Below are 16,441 nucleotides of genomic sequence, written 5' to 3'. Positions count from 1 at the left end.
CTTAGGCTCTTAGGGTCTTGTTCTCCTTTTACCCAGGGATGCTGCAAATTTTGCTACAAACCCATTCAGCGGTGGACCATTCAAAGATGATGATTAGATACAAGCTGATCACCCAGCCTGGTTGCTCTTAAAAAAAAAAAAAAGACTGCCAGACAGGTTTGCTCCAAGTTTTTGCCCAATGAGTATGTTCAAAGATCCTATCGATTCGAACCAATAGGTGGGCAATAGCAGCCACTCTGGACTACTTATATCATCATGGTGCTCACTGACACCTTTCCTGTTGCTCACCAAGTGGCTTTTTTTTTTAATGGACAGGGCTGGATGAGGGGGGCATTATTTTTATTTATTGCATTTATGAACCGCCCTCCCTTGTGGCTCAAGGCAGTTTACAATGAAGAATTTGTGGTACAATACAAAGAAAGCATGATAAACAACATTTTTAACTGTAGAACCTTGAACAATTACAACTCTGCAACAGAGTAATTTTTTTTACTCTAAAACTGTAGATTCAGTTCCTCTAGGAGTGTTTTAAGATTGCGAATTGCCCTGAGTTGCTGTTGGTGGTGGGAGGGTCTCTGGGCTCTAGTTGGTAGCTGTTTCATTAGCCTCTTGGTGGAATAACTCCATCTTACAGGTCCCGTAGAATTGTTCTAGTTCTGGCAAGGCCCTGATGTCTTCTGGGAGCTAATTCCACTAAGTGGGGGCCGGGACTGAAGAAGTCCTTGCTCTGGTTGAGGCCAGACGAGCCTCCTGTGACCAGGAATCACCAGCTTGTTCATGTTTGTAGAGTACAGTGCTCTTTGTGTGTGTGTGGGGGGGGGGCATAGACGGAGAGGCGGTCCCTCAGGTATTCAGGGCCCAGACCACATATAGCCTTGAAGGTGATCTGGTATTCATCCTGATTTGGTATTCAGCTGGCAGCCAGTGCAGCTGTTGGAGCACAGGCCACATGTGGATCCTCCAAGGTGTTCTCATAAACACCCTGACTGCTGTGTTCTGTACCAATTGTAGCTTCTGGATCAGGGATAAGGGCAAGCCCGCATAGAGTGAGTTGCAGAAATGCAGCCTGGAGATGACCATTGCTTGGGTCGCTGTGGCTAGATGTTCTGGGGTCACATAGGGTGCTGGTAGTTTAGCTTGGCACAGGTGGAATAATGCTAGCCATGCTACTCTTGTAGGCATGCTATTTTTCCGTAACAGATCTTCTGATTGGCCTTGGGAAATCTAATTTGTTTTGCTGAATTATTTTTAAGTTGCTTTGGCAAGAGCTGCTATCACAGCACAAGGCTCTTCACTGGATGGCTAAAAGTGTATCCAAGAAAATATATATGGGTTGTTGTTGTTTTTTAAGGCATACTGCTAAACAGAGCTTCTGCCTGAAATGGAGAATTGCTCTTTGAGTGATGTATATATAACCTTGAACACTGGTGTTCTGAAACTTGACACTGCCTTTTGTGGCAGTCATTTTGTGGCTGTACCCACCACCTTCTGTTAGAAATTGCAGGTGTAAGGTGGTGTTAAAATACAATATTTGTAACTGTAATTGTCTTTATTGTCAGCAAAGGAGAGCAGCTACAGAGCTGTTAAAGGACCATATTCTGGAACTTGCTCCTGGGAGATTTGTCTATCTCTTGTCATCTTCCAGGTGAAGATTTTGTCAGATGGTCCTTCAGAACTTTTTACTCTGTGTTGTCAATTGTTTTAATGTTTATTTTAGTTCTTAATTATATCTTTGAATGTGGTTGTAATGGTTTTCAATTGGTTAGCCAACTGGGTGGCTCTGATTGATAGCCAAATGGCCTAATTAGGGTTCTTTTGCCTAGCCCCTAATTAATCACACAGAGAAAAACCTTTTTTATATTTTTACTGCAGAAGAAATATACACACAGGGGAGTTCCCAAATCTGTACAGAGAACAATAGGATTGCATAGTGTTAAATACATTATCCTTGGAGGTTGGGAAAGATGATGCCTGTTGCAGGATGAGCCAATAGCCTGGAGTCTCTACCTCCCCACTGCACCTCCGGGGAACACCCTACAGCCCTTTCACCAACCTTCCAGGAACTGCTGACAGGGATCCTAGTCTTTGCCTGTCATCACTCCCAGCCCCCAAGGTTTACATATTGCAATGGCTTACTCATGTCTTCTGGTCTTGGCTTGACCCTGCTCAAAACATTCCCTCCTCCAACTCATGGGGAACCTACATTCTAGAGAGGAACATACTGCTGTCTTGATAAGAACCGAGAGTCAAAACAGTCAAACCAATATGCAGAACTATAGTCAATTTCCAATAACTGTATGATCACTCAGAAGGTTGCAGTCATTTTCTTTCCCACCAGGCCATCATGATGGTAGCAGAAAGGCAGAGTATAAATTTTGTAAATAAATTATGGAACTTGATCGCGCTGTGTAAAAACAAGCATGTGTAAAAGCTGTACTACATTGTTAAGAAGGAATATAATGAGGCAACATATCAAACACACACAAATGGGTCAACAACCTGATCATCACAAAACCAGCTGCTGTTCATGACTGGCCAACTGAAGAGGGTTGGACCATCTCTGCTTTCAACTGGGAAGTACAAGGCAGGATAGCTATGAATAACTACCATTCATTTTGAAGGACAAAGTAGAAGGCAGCACTTCAGGACTCCCTTCTAGTGGTGAGCTAGAATTAGCCTGGTCTTTCACCACCATGAAGCACACACAAAGCTGCCTCATACTAAAGCAGGCTACTGTCCATCAAGGTCTACTTGGCAGTGGCTCTCCAAGGTCTCAGGGAAGAAGTCTTAGACAGGAGCAATTTCCCTCTGATCTCTTCTGAAGGCTCCACTAGAAATATTCCTCACTCTGAGCGGATCGAGGCCATAACTACATCGATGAGCAAGAAAGGATCAGGTTTTTGATATTACATATCTCAGTGATTAAGAAACTCCTGGGAGGGAATTATCCCTGGTGAATTTCCAGACGTGGCAATTCTATACATTGCTTCACAATACATAAATGTGCCTTCATTGAAAGAGCCACACAGGTGTGATGGAATTGCCTCCCTGCCTCTTGCCATCTGTCTCTTCCCTAATATGTCAAAAATCCCTTTCTGCAGGTAGCATTACCTTGTGGAGGGAAAAACAATGAACGGTGCCTTATGTGAAGGTGAGTATCTTTTTGTCAGTTCTGAGCCTACCACTGCTCAGGCTAGCTGGATAATGTGAAGATCCATGAAGTAGGGAAGATAATGTTTTCTCTACAGCAGTGGTCCCCAACCTGCGGGCCGCGGCCCGGCGCCGGGCCGCAAAGGCCATGGCACCGGGCCGCGGCTCCCTCTCCCCGCCCCGCCCCCGCAGTAAAAAACTTCCCAGGCCGCAAGCTTGCGGCCCGGGAAGCTTCTTACTGCGGGAGGCGGGGAGAGGGAATCAGGGCCGGGCCGCGCCTGTGCAGGCCACGCCCGCTCGGCCCGATCCGCGGGCACGGCCCGTGGGCGCGGCCCGATCCGTGGGCGCGGCCCGGGCGCGGCTCGCGGGCGCGGCTCGGGTGCGGCCCGATCCGCGGGCGCGGCGTGGGCGCGGCCCGATCCGCGGGCGCGGCCCGCACGGGCGCGGTCCGCGGGGGCGCGGCCCGATGCCCTGCCGGTCCCCAGCCTCGGAAAGGTTGGGGACCACTGCTCTACAGTATAATTTAGTGAACTCATGTTTTGTAGCCTCTTGCCTCCGCCCACCCTACCCCTGGGGTCTGGAAAAAGCCTTAATTGGGTTCAGTAAGGCTTGCTCTAAAGTGGGATCTGAAATCCCCACATCCTGTATTTTACTTAAAGCGAACACAAAGCTTCAACTTCTGTTTCAGCCCTGGGGCTGTTACTCATCAGAGTTGGGGAACATGAACTAATAATAGCCATGTGCACAGACAGGGTCTTCAAACAGCACCAAGAAGATCCCTTTTGTAGCTAACCCAGGACTGACATTAGTTCCACTGCAATTGTGCAATAGAAGAAGGGTTTATTTTATATGCTGCTTTTTTTCTACCCGAAGGAGTCTCAAAGCGGCTTACATTCACCTTCCCTTTCCTCTTCCCACAACAGAAACCCTGTGAGGTAGGTGAGGCTGAGAGAGCCCTGATATTTCTGCTCGGTCAGAACAGCTTTATCAGTGCAGTGGCAAGCCCAGAGTCACCCAGCTGTCTGCATGTGGGGGAGTTCAGAGTCTAACACGGCTCGCCAGATTAGAAGTCCACACTCCTAACCACTACAGCAGATTGGCTCTAGGACAGCTGATCTAAGCCTTTTCTTGGCCTGGGCCCTTTTAGGAACTCTTCTCAAGTTCTAGAGCTGCCTGACAAACAAGGATACGACATGACACAAACAACTAGACAAAAAAATTATTAGTGAACAAGAAAATGTGCGCATTCTGACATGGGGGGATTAAAAGACTATGTATTTTATTAAAGTTCAAACATCTATCAGGCCTAATGCCATCCTTGAGTTTGGTGCTTGTGCAATGAGCTAGGCTGAAAAAAGGCCTGTACTTGACATACCTTGCCTTATAAATAGGCAAGACAGATTTCTAGAACTAAAAGAAGCATGTGCATTCATCTTTTTCTTGAAAGCAGTAATTCAAGTACACACCAAGGAACAGATAAGGTTGAACGTTCTAGCGATTTTTGACATAATATGTGACAAAAACAGTATTTTATGGGTTCAGTTACCAGGGGCCCCAAAAAACCTTTGGGATCCCGCTTCTCAAATTTTTCAGTCTCTGTTCCCTTCAAATGTGCCAGAGTCCTCCCATTAAGAATGGCTATTCTAGAAGGAACACAAAGATGAGTCAAGTTGAATAATGGCTGGGGTAACTATGTAGGATATTTCTTCATTGCAAATCTCCAGGATTCCATACGTTCTTTTGGGCTTCAGCCTGTTCTTTCTTGGCTCCATTTTTCTTTGTTAAACTGCCCTTAAAACCCTGTGGCTCATGGAGGTAGATGAGCATACTCAGTCCTCATCAAGCCATCAAGGTTTTTAAAATTTACAGATATATTTCTACATGCTTGAAAACTCACTGCTGAGGCTGCAAAACCACCAGCTGTCAGCAGCTGGCCTCTGTTTGCTACTTATTTAACATATGGCAGAGTTACACACACAAAGCATATAACAGATTAACCAAGTAGGCTTAATGGTTATGCAGACAGATTGGGCAATCCCCCTAAATACGAATACTACATTTTCAATCCACTCAATTGCAACTGTGAAGAGTACAAAGAGCTCCATCGCATCTCCTGGAAAACACAATCCTCACACTTCTGTGACAGATGGTGAATAGTTTGTTGGGCTGCACCACAATCACATTCAGGACCTGATCTTTTACCCCCATTTAAACCACAGGTCTGCACAACTGCCCAAGCCTGTTTGTATTCTGTGAGCCATCTTCCATAATTTATGCAACTATTCAACTTCTCGTGACTTCTCTTTGGTGTTTATCAGGTTATGGATATCATGTGGAGCTGATTTAATTCATGGTTGCAATCATTCATTCTCTAGACTGAAAGTTTGTGATGGCAGAACTTATTCTCGGGTGTTGGGACTTTAATCTGGTTAGACCTGCTTCAGCCATTTCCTTGTGGGTGGCAGCTCTCTGTTTTCAGCTCTGTCTATATTCACGAAGAAGAGCACCTCGCCTTCGGAGATGCAGGGAAGAAATTTGGCACAATGCAGGCCGCCAATAGTTTGGAGTGGGTTTAAGACATCTGCTGATAGTTCTCATCATTCTCATCCAGTTTGTGAATGCAGGGGCTGTTGAGCCATACTGACAAGAAGAGAAGAGCTGTTTTCTGTACCCTGCTTTCGTCTACCCAAAGAAGTCTCAAAGCAGCTTACAATCATCTACCCTTCCTCTCCCTACAATGGACACCCTGTGCGGGAACTGTGACTGGCCCAGGCTCACACATGGAGGAGTGGGGCATCAAGCATGGCTCTTGCTCTCTGAATACTGAAGCACTGTCATTAAAAATAATAACAATAATAGTTGGTTATTATATGCCGCTTTTCTCTACCTGAAGAATCATAGCAGCTTACAATCGCCTTCCCTTTCCTCTCCCCACAACAGACACCCTGTGAGGTGGGTGAGGCTGAGGGAGCCCTGATATTACTGCTTTATCAGTGCTGCGGAGAGCCCAAGGTCACCCAGCTGGTTGCTGCCTTTTGGAGAAGGCAAAAAAAAAAAACAATGGATGGGCAATGAGATGCCCCCTCCCAAGTCCATGCAGATCCCCTGCTTGATAGATTATACTGCAAAAAACACTATATTAAGTGCAGGTGATTATTGGGCTACATTTTTGTCATTGTAATTATTTGTTAGTTTTTTTAATCCAGTCCTTCCTCCAAAGTGCATCAGGGAATACACACAACACTCAGATCTCCCCAAGTACTCCTAATCATTGTTCATTACTTGGTATTATATACTTTAAAAATCTAAATGGCTATCCAAGCAAATAAGTTAATTATATTTTGATGTTCATTATTTAAATCAGTAAAGTTTTGTGTCCTTTAGTGCTAAGCGTCTGCTCCCACTGTCTGGATTCCACAGGGCTATTTTTTGTTGCTGTTTTGCATTAATGATTGATGTTCCTCAGCCAGAGCTAACAATTTAGAAGATTGTTGACTGAAAGGTGGAAACCTGTTTACATGACATATCTGGAGGACCTACAGAACTGCCCAAGAAATAACACCGCCTTTCCCCTCCTTTAGTAGGATGTATTGCTGTGGCTTCTTGACCAGTGAGGACCAGTATTAATTGGTCATTTGTGGTCACTAGCTTCTCTGTTAACCTTGCGGCTGACCTCTGAAGCTGGATAATCACATGACTTGCCACACAGATTTATTTAGTTTTACAGAGTTGGGTCTTCCACGTTCCTTTGAGCCATTCTTTCAATTCTACAAGCCTAAAATCCGTTTAGGAGGCAGGAGAGGTCTAGCGTGGTTTTTACCTTTTCTGTTTTATGGACTCCAACTCGGATTCCATTGCAAGGTGCGCTCCCATTTGTGCGAGATCAGTGGTTTTCAGTGACCCCACCAGTGAACGGAAGTGGTAGCACACATGCATGGAATGAGAGCACAGAACAGCCCAGGGAACCTTGAACAAGAGCACCGTCCACGGAGCAGCTGGTTCTTGCAGGCCCTAGCTCCACAGTTGTGTCTGGCCCCCCGGGACCCTGACCCTCCTGGGGGGGACCCAGACACCGCATGTCTGACTTGAGGTTTTCCCAGGCAAACTGTGATGTCAGTGACAGAGCAGTGAGGCACAAGAGCCCCGCACCGTCAGGCTGGGGATGGGGGGAAAGGTGGTGGCTCTCCAGCAGCCGGGCAGAGCCTGGTCCACGGGAGGAAGGAGCACTCAGGGGCCACAGCCCAAAGGCAACTCCCACCCGTCCCCTGTGGTTCCACGCCAACCTGGCGGCTTCAGCCGAGGCGAGCAGTAGACAGCAAGGAAGGAGCCTCAAAGCAGCTTACAATCGCCTTCCCTGAGTGCTGGCACGCTGGCAAGCACAAACGCCTCCCTCTCCCCCCTCCGGTCCGAAAAAGGTTGGGGACCACTGTCCTGAGTGATTATTTGTTTGGCTTCCTAATAGACTTGCAACTGTCAGTGTTTGTAGAGGCACCTTTTGTGGCAATCACAGCCACAGGTCTCTTGGGGTATGCCTCTATCAGGTTAGCACAACTAGCTACTGGGATTTTCACCCATTCCTCAAGGCAAACCTGCTCCAACCCCTTAAAGTTAGCTGGACAGTGTTGGCATACAGCAGTCCTCAAGTCATGCCACAGGTTCTCCATTGGATTGAGGTCTGGGCTTTGGCTGTTTCAGGACAGTAACATTTCCCCCTTCAAACCATTCCAGTGCACCTTTAGCTGTATGTTTAGGGTCATTGGCCTGCTGGAATGTGAACCTTCATCCCAGTCTCAAATCTCTGGCAAATTGAAACAAGTTTTCTTCAATAATTACCCTGTATTTAGTGCCATCCATCTTTCCTTCAGTCCTGACCAGCTGTCCTGTCCCTGCTGATGAAATACATCCCCACAGCATGATGCTGCTACAACCATGCTTCACTGTGGGAATAGTGTGCTTGGGTGATGGGAGGTCTTGGATTTCCCATATTGGGCATTTCCCATGCTGGCCAAAAAGTTCATCTTTTGTCTCATGTGTTTGGGTAAACTCCAAACATTTCTTTTTATTCTTTTATTTAAGCAATAGCATGTTTTCTGGGCACCTTCCCATAAAACCCCACTCTGTGGAGTATAATGGATTTAATGGTGCTCCATGGAATATTCAAAGCTTGGGCTATTCATTTAGAACCCCTCCCTGACATAGACTTCTCCACAACTTTCTCTCTGACCTATATGGAGTGCTCCTTGGTCATCATGCTGCTTGCTTAGTGGTGCTGCAGAATCAGGGGCTTTTCAAAATAGGTCTATTAATGCAGACAACCTAAGGCAGATCATGTGGATTGCACACTGGTGGACCCTATATTCTGAAGTGGTTGCACTGGACCTTGTTTAGGGATGTCACAGCAAGAGAGAGAAATACTTCTGCACAGTAATGATTTCTGTTTTTCTTGTCTTGGGTATTGCCACTGGAAGAAAATGGCTGCTTTGGAAGGTGGACTCTATAGCCTCCTGTCTTGAGGCCCTTCCACACCCCAACTCAACCATTCCCAGGCTCCACATCCAAACCTCCAGGAACTTCCTAACCTGGAGCTGACAACCCAGAGATTTAATTCAGCTGGCCAAATGGTTCCTGCACCTATGCAAGCGCCTGGTTCACATCTTCAGGCAATATAAACTGAATCCAATGGAATGAGAAGATAATTGAAGAGTCCGGACGGGTATCTTATTATGGCTGGGCAAGCAAGACCAGATGCGAGCCAGTTCTGTCTGCGGCATACCTAAGAAATGACTCAGAAGCAGCCCCCGGCTGAGAGCAATAAGGGTGTAATAGTTCATTAAACACCAAAAGTAGTTTACTCAGCAGCGCTCAAGTTTTTCATTTAGAAGAAAATGAGGTATTCTTAATTTTATTCTTGGTAGGGAGGAAAACATTGGTGATGATCAAGGCTTTCCTTTAAGAGAGTGGCTTAAGTACTTGGGCTCAAGCATATGTGGGGGGGGGGTCTGGATTTTCCCCTCATTTTTATCTGCTAACCTGGACGCAGGGCTGAGAAGTGTTGTTCCAATCTGCAGTACAAATATTAGAAGAGCCAGGTTTTGTACCTCACTTTTCATTAACCAAATGAGTCTCAAAGCAGCTTATAATCACCTTCCCTTTCTCTCTGCACAACAGACACCCTGTAAAGTTGAGAGTCCTGACATAACTGTTCTGAGAATGGCTCTAACAGTGACCAGCCCAAGGTCATCCAGCTGGCTGCATTACAACTAACACCAGTGTGGTATAGCGGGTAAGAGTGGCATTTAATCAGAACTGGGTTTGATTCTCCACTTCCCTATATGAGCCCTACTGGGTGACCTTCATCCAGTCCCAATTCTCTCAGAGTTTTATTGGACCCACCTACTGTGCAAGGTGTCTGTTGTGCAGAGAGGAAGGCAAGATTATTATAAGCTGCTTTGAGACTCCTTAGTACTGGGTATAAACTGGGTATAAACTGGAGTCTCAAAACACCTACCCTTCCTCTCCCCACAACAGACACCCTGTGTGGTAGGCAAGGCTGAGACAGCTCTGAGACTGGCCCAAGGTCACCTGGCTGGCTGCATGTGGAGTGGGGAATCAAACCCAGTTCTCCTGATTAGAGGCTGCCACTCTACACCAGTCTGGTTCTTGATAAACACCAACTCTTCATCTCTTCCTTAATGATGCTGGGAATTCCTTACCAAAGGGGAGCAACTTCACTTTGGTTCTACTTGGTCATCTGTAGGATCACAATTGGTGGTGAATGATGGTAGACAGCTAGAGCAGATGAGCTTGTTTGTATTTTGCACAGCAGCATTTAAGTCACATTTCCTCCTTTACTGGCACTAAATTATGTTCCACACGGCTCCCTGTAAATTTCCATTTTGTTCATCTGTGAAGCTTTCTATTCAATAAGCAGGACCTCTTTTAGCGGACAGCTTGTGACTCTACATGGAAACGAAGCATTGTGTTCACCAAACACCATTGGGTAATGTAAACCAAATACTTCTGAGCTGGAGCATTTAAGAATGGCATCGTTCCTGAGGGCAGCACTGCTGCAGCTAGATTTGATGCCAGGAGCACTGTAAAGACCCACAATATTTTTAAGAGTATGAGCTTTCGAAAGTCAAGATTCCCTTTGTCAAAAAGTTGTTTTTTATACCCCACTTTTCACTGCCCGAAGGAGTCCAAACGTAGCTCACAATCACCTTCCCTTCCTTTCCCTGCAACAGACACCCTGGGAGGGAGGTGGGGCTGAGAGAACTCTAACAGGACTGTGACTAGCCCAAGGTCACCCAGTTGGCTGCATGTGGAGGCGCGGGGAATCAACCCCGGCTCCCCAGATTAAAAGCTGCCTCTCATAAACACTACATCATGCTGACTCACAGCAAGCGGTGCTTTGATTCTCAAGAGCAGGGGTAGTCAAACTGCGGCCCTCCAGATGTCCATGGACTACAATTCCCAGGAGCCCCCTGCCAGCGAATGCTGGCAGGGGGCTCCGGGGAATTGTAGTCCATGGACATCTGGAGGGCCGCAGTTTGACTACCCCTGCTCAAGAAGCTACTATACCTTGAATATTCTGCCAGTCTCTAAGGTGCTTCTGGACTTGAATGCAGCTGTTAAAAGCAGAAGAACAGAAGAAATATCTTGATAGGGAAAGTGCCACCTTTGTTATTAGCAGGTAAGAGTGAGCCCCATGTTTTGTTCCTGCTTGCCATCTCTGAGGGTTGTGTTTGACTATCAATACTGAACGGACTTCTCCAACATTCTCTAACTACTGGAGGGGATGAATTTGAGTTTTGGGGACAACTGTTTTCCATCAGAGAAGGCAGAGCTATGAGCACTTAGGGTTCTCATACTGCTTTCTTTCTGCAAGAGAATAGGCCTGTTTCAGAAAATAGTAGCCCCAAAACTGAGCTCTTTAGCACTCTGCCTAAGAATGCGTGTGCTAGATTGCACAGACTCAGTGTATCTGGATTTAGTCCAGCATCCTCGCTCACACCATTGCCAACCAGTTCAACAGGAGGGCACACAGGCCGAGGCCTGATACTGCCTCCTGGCACTTGAATCTGGGGGTTTAGTGCCTCTGAATGTGGAGGTTCCCCAGCCACCGTGACTGATACACCTATCCTCCATGAATGTCTTTATAGTTGTCTATGCCTGTGGCCATCACTACATCCTCTGGCAGCAAATTCCACATTTTAATCACCCTGTGTCAAGAAATATTTCCTTAGGTCCATCTTGAACCTACTGCTTCTCGGTTTCATTGGATGCCCTTGAGTTCTAGTTCTTTGCCAGCTCTTTGCATCCCATCCCATGCACAGTTTTATAAACCTGTACGCAATGCGTCCCCTCCTGAGTTGTCCCACAGAAGACTCTTCTGCCTTTCCTCACAGGGGCCGGTGCTCCAATCCCGAAATCACCTCGGTCTAAAACAAAGTGCTTGGAGAAGCCTAAGCAAATGCCCCGGGGGCCAAAAAGAAGCGGGGGGGGGGGGGGCCTCCAGCAATCACCCGAACCCCTTAAGTCACAACGGTTGTCCCACACCCCCTCCCACCCTATCGTTTTCCTGGCCAGTCGACTGTGTGGGAAATAGGGGCCAGGGGCGTCCTCCTTTGTTCCCCCGGCTTCTCTGGAGAGGGGGCTCCTCCACAGCCGCCTGAGGCGAGAACCTCCGGCCACTTGTGGCCCCTTTCTCCGCCCAGGCGCCCGCGGCCACGAAGGCCCCCCACTGCCCACCCCTTGCCCCGGCGCAGGCCAGGAGGGAAGAGGCGCCCGCTGCTGCTCCTCCTCGGGCCCACTTTCCTTGCCTTCCCGGCGCGGCGAGGGGGGCCTGGCCCGGCCGCGTCTGCGCCGTGTCTCTCCGCCCGGGCTGTGCAGCAGCAGCAGCAGCAGCAGCAGCAGCAGCAGCAGCAGCAGGCAAGACGCGCGAGCGGACGCTGGAGGGGGCTCTTGGCCGCCACCGCCGCCGCCTCCTCCGCCTCCCCTCCGGGCGGGGGCCGGGCCGGGGGTGGGAGTGGGAGGAGAGGCGAGGCGAGGCGAGGCGAGAGAGGCGGCGGCAAGGAGCCAGGCGAGCGCCCGCGACGGCGTCCGGTTCCCGCTCCTCGGGCCAGCCGCCCCTCCCCAGCCGCCCTCCCGGCCAGGGTCGCCCGTTCCCTCGGCGAGCTTGCGCGGGCGCGCTCCGGCCATGGCGCCCTGGCTGCTGCTGCCGCCGCCGCTCCGCCTCGCCTGCCGCCGCCGCCCCCCCGCGGCCGTCGCCCCTGCCGCCGCCTCCGTCGCCGCCGGGAGCCTTTAATGGCTCGGAGGGCCCGCCGGCCGCCCCAGCCCCGACTCGTTTGTGCGCCACCGCCGACCCGAGGAGAGGAGCGCCGCGCCGCGCACGGTGAGGGGGCGCCCGCCCGGGAACAATGGGAGGAGCGGCTGCGGGGGGCGCTGGCTCGCCGGGCCGAGGGGGCGGGGAGGCCGGCTCCGGCCGGAGGAAGGCGCCCTGGCGGTGGTGCGCGGCCGGAGACGCGGGGGGTTGGGGGGGGGGAGAGGATCAGGCCCGGGAAGGCGCTCCGTTCAGCCCGAGGGGGCGTGGGCGTGATCCCCTCCTTTTGTCACATGACCCCCAGCCCCCGACAGGGGGGTGTCTCCGTCGCTACTTCTAGAAGTTGGTGTCTTGCCTGATTGGGAAGTTGTGCGGGCAAAGGGCGGCCAGGCGAGCGCGCTCCCCGATGGACTTTTGCCTCTTCCCCGCCCCTGCGCGGGAGATCTCGGGGAGGGGGCAGGGAGAAGGTCCCCTCCGCTCCTTCCCGGACGGGGCTCCAGCTTCGTTTTCAAAACAAGCCCGAAACAAAACAGCCCTTCTCACTAATGCAACCCCCTCCCCCCCACCCCACTTGTGGCCTCGCTCGCCCGCCCGCTTGTTTCGCTCCCCTGTGCGGCTCAGACGGAGCCGAGCGGCGCACAAAGGAGCGCCTCGGATGCATGGACGGGACCGGCTGGCGTGGGGCGGGGAACGTTTTGGGGTCCTCACCTGGAACCGTTTAACGTCAAACGGCCGGATCCCGCCAGGAGGAGAGGGGAAATAGGGAGGTCCGGCTCGGTCCCAGACGTGGGGTGCCAAAAGGGGGAAGGGACGGATCTAGCCCCTCGCCTTGCCACCGAGGGCGCTGCACGAGAGGAGGCCGTCGGGAGCCGAGCGGGAGCTTGCATTGTGCCGGACTGGCCCTGCCTGAGCCACTCCCTTTCCCTGGAAGCCTTGGCCAGATGGCCCTTTCCGAGAAGGCGAGGGATTGTCGGAGAGGCAGCCCCTGGTCGGGACACTCGGCATGAACACGCCAGGCCCGCCTTTTGGAGAGCCCCACAGCGAGGCGATCGTCTGAGCCAGAGAGAGGGGAGGGGAGGCAGAGCCCGAGCCCGAGCGGGGCCTCCTAGCGCGCCACTGGCTCCATGGAGAACATCACACGCGGGCGTGTGCCGCGAAGGCTTTGTGCTGCGAGCGCAGATGCAGCGCAGGTAGATTCGGCGCTGCGCCGCCCGCCTCTTGCTTCACAAAGAAAGAAAGAAAGGCAGGCACCTTGCCCAGGCACCCGGGGCGCGCATTGCCCTTGGCTCCCGCCAAAGCGGTTCTCTCCCCTCCGGAAGGTATTTAGCATATGCTGAAAGGCAGTCCGCCCCGGGCGCCCTCGCGGAGCAGAAGTGCCCACTGCATTTATAGGGCGAGGGAACGGTTGGGGGCGTGGTTCCGTGGAAGGGCATCTACTTGGCACGCACAAAGTCCTCGGGAATCTCAAGTTAAAAGAATCAGGTAGCAGATGCTATGAAAGCCGTCTACCTGAGACACCTGGAGAGCTGTTTCCGGTTAGAGTGGACTGGGGTGACCTTGACAAACCAAAGATCTGGGTTAGTATGGGGCGACTTTGTGTGATTAGTATGGGGCAACTCTTGATTTTGGACAGGGCTTTGCATCCAGGAGAGATGTTACCTCTCAGTTTTCTGACCCCCCCCTCTCATGGTGTGTTGATAAATTGATGTTTTGGTCAGTTTCACATTTGTATGCGCTTTTGGAATTTTGGTGAGGCAAATGCCAATCCTACTGATATCGAGAACATTTTTTTGGAAGAGGGTAGCCTACAAAGAGCTGTGACATCTCCATATCTTTCTTAAAAGGGATTTAAAGGGTGATGGGATTTTTGGAAAGACACTAGAAATTCATGCCCGCATGCTGCTGGCAGGGTCTCATAGCCCATGAAACTCTGGAGAACCAGTTTGGCCAACTCTGCCATAGAAACTCCCTGGGTGCCTCTGGACCAGTCAAGCTCTCTCATGCTTGCCTACCTGACAGAGCGGTTGTGAGGATAAAATGGAAGAGACAAGAACAATATAAACTGCTTTGGTCCCCATGTAGGGAGAAAGGTGGGGTACAAATGAAATAAATAAATGAATGTCCCTATATTTTAGTCTTTGAGGATAACTGACATTCAGAAATGTCAAGGAAAGACTGGACTGTGTTAAGGAATTAGCATCCATCTTTTTGATCTCTGAGCACATAACTTCCAATAAGTTGCATGTAGAACTGGTTGTCCTTTTCTTCTTGTCCCAGTGGGTCCAACAGTGTGGTGTAATGCTTAAGAGTGGTGACTCCTAATCTGGAGAGCCAGGTGTGATTTCTCCCTCCTCCACAGGCAGCCAGCTGGGTGACCTTGGGCACGCTACAGTCCTCTTAGAACTGTTGTCACAGAACAGTTCTCTCAGAGCTCTTAGCCCCACCTACCTCACAGGGTGTCTGTTGTGGTGAGAGGGAAGGGAAGGGGATTGTAAGCCGCTTTGAGACTCCTTCTGGTAGAGAAAAGTGGCATATAAGAACCAACTCTTCTTAATATCAGGGCTCTCTCAGCCTCACCTCCCTCTCAGGGTGTCTGTTGTGGGGAGAGGGAAGGGAAGGGGATTGTAAGCTGCTTAGAGACTTCTTTGGGCACTGAAAAGCAGGGTATAAAAACCAACCACTCTTCTTGTTGTTCTCATTCCTCCCACCTTGGTTTGTTGCCATTTTAGTACTTCTTCCTCATAGCTAGCGGCATTCCAGCGTGAGGGCTTCTCTGGCTGGAAGAAAAGAACTGCAGATCCCCTCATAAAAGGAGTTGGACATCTCTACGCTTTCTCTTCTGCTTCTTTATCATAAAGGGGGAAACTGTGTGTGTGTTTTTCATTACTAAGCAATCACACTTGTAGTTGCCTCAGTCACTCTTCTCATATCTTTTTTTCTTTGCTGGCATGGAGTCAATTAGGATATCCTGTATTGCATCTCTTTCAATCCATCTGAATTTAGTATCTTGCTGGGCTTGGGGACTGGAAGTGAACCAGTTGGTGGACAGTAGAGAAGAATGAAATAATGATGCTTGGATGGTCTCAATATCCCAGGGACAGCAGAACTCTCAGCAGGGATGGGGGTTTGACCTGATGGAAAGGTCACAGCTGGGTGGTGGTGAGGGAAGCTGCAATTAGGAAAATTAGGGGAAATCCTGTTTATTCTTCTGACTTTTTTCTAGTACTCAGTAACTGATGAAAGCCACTGGGAAATTTGGGGGAGTGCTAAAATAACCCTACAAAATGTTTTCCCTTTCTGAGTGAGAAAACTTCTTGATTCAAAAAACATTAAAAGTTGGTGGACTCTCAAATTTTCTATTGGAAAATTGGGACATTTTGGAGAGCCCTGAAAAACTCTGAAATATTTTCTCTTTAAGAATGAGTAGGATGTTTTTTAAAGAAAAGATTTCCTCAGAATGTATAGCATGAAAATGTCCGATAAGTTTTTTTCAGGGTTTTTTTCTCCACAGTGGAAAAATAGAAAAAAATTGGACAACACTGGGAAAAAGTCAGAATCAAAGTGCCCTTTCCCAAGGTGGAGGAGAACATCCTTCAACTGAAGTCTCTATCCCTGACACCAAGATCACACTCATCAACTTTCTCTGAAGGTGAAATTGAGACCAAACCTCATTTATGACCAGACCATGCCCTAATCCAGCAGTTCTCAACCTGGGGGTCACGACCCCTTTGGGGATTGATTAACCCTTTTCCCAGGAGTTGCCGAGGATGCCACCACCTTCCTAATGGTGCGAGGGTTGTGCTCTGGCGATCACGGAAGCCCAAGGTGGCCAGCGGAGGGGAGGGGTGCCAGCGCCGCCCCTCCCCTCTGCACCACAGCCAAACGGGGGTTGCGTCATCAGGTTGAGAACCACTGCCCTAGTCAATTCTGAGACTGCACTGCTGGTTTCATGGCACCAAGCCCCACTTC

The 16,441-nt window shown here is 49.7% G+C and overlaps 1 protein-coding gene across 5 annotated transcripts in view; it reads left to right on the top strand.

Annotated features, from left to right (window-relative positions):
- Positions 1 to 12,187: 12,187 nt before the first annotated feature.
- Positions 12,188 to 16,441, top strand: part of FARP1 (FERM, ARH/RhoGEF and pleckstrin domain protein 1) — a 234,433-nt gene continuing 230,179 nt past the window's right edge. For 2 of the 5 annotated variants that reach the window (XM_077343849.1, XM_077343846.1), the window contains exon 1: positions 12,189 to 12,544. The gene's annotated coding sequence lies outside the window, so the exon portion shown is untranslated. Of the gene's footprint in view, positions 12,545 to 16,441 lie in introns of all 5 variants that reach the window. The other 3 variants (XM_077343850.1, XM_077343847.1, XM_077343848.1) reach the window with 2 other exon arrangements.

The sequence above is a fragment of the Paroedura picta genome, chromosome 6 (assembly GCF_049243985.1).
Source record: "Paroedura picta isolate Pp20150507F chromosome 6, Ppicta_v3.0, whole genome shotgun sequence".
Taxonomy (NCBI): Eukaryota; Metazoa; Chordata; class Lepidosauria; order Squamata; family Gekkonidae; genus Paroedura; species Paroedura picta.
The sequence above is the reverse complement of the archived record's forward strand: the minus strand, read 5'-3'. Positions and strand labels throughout refer to the sequence as shown.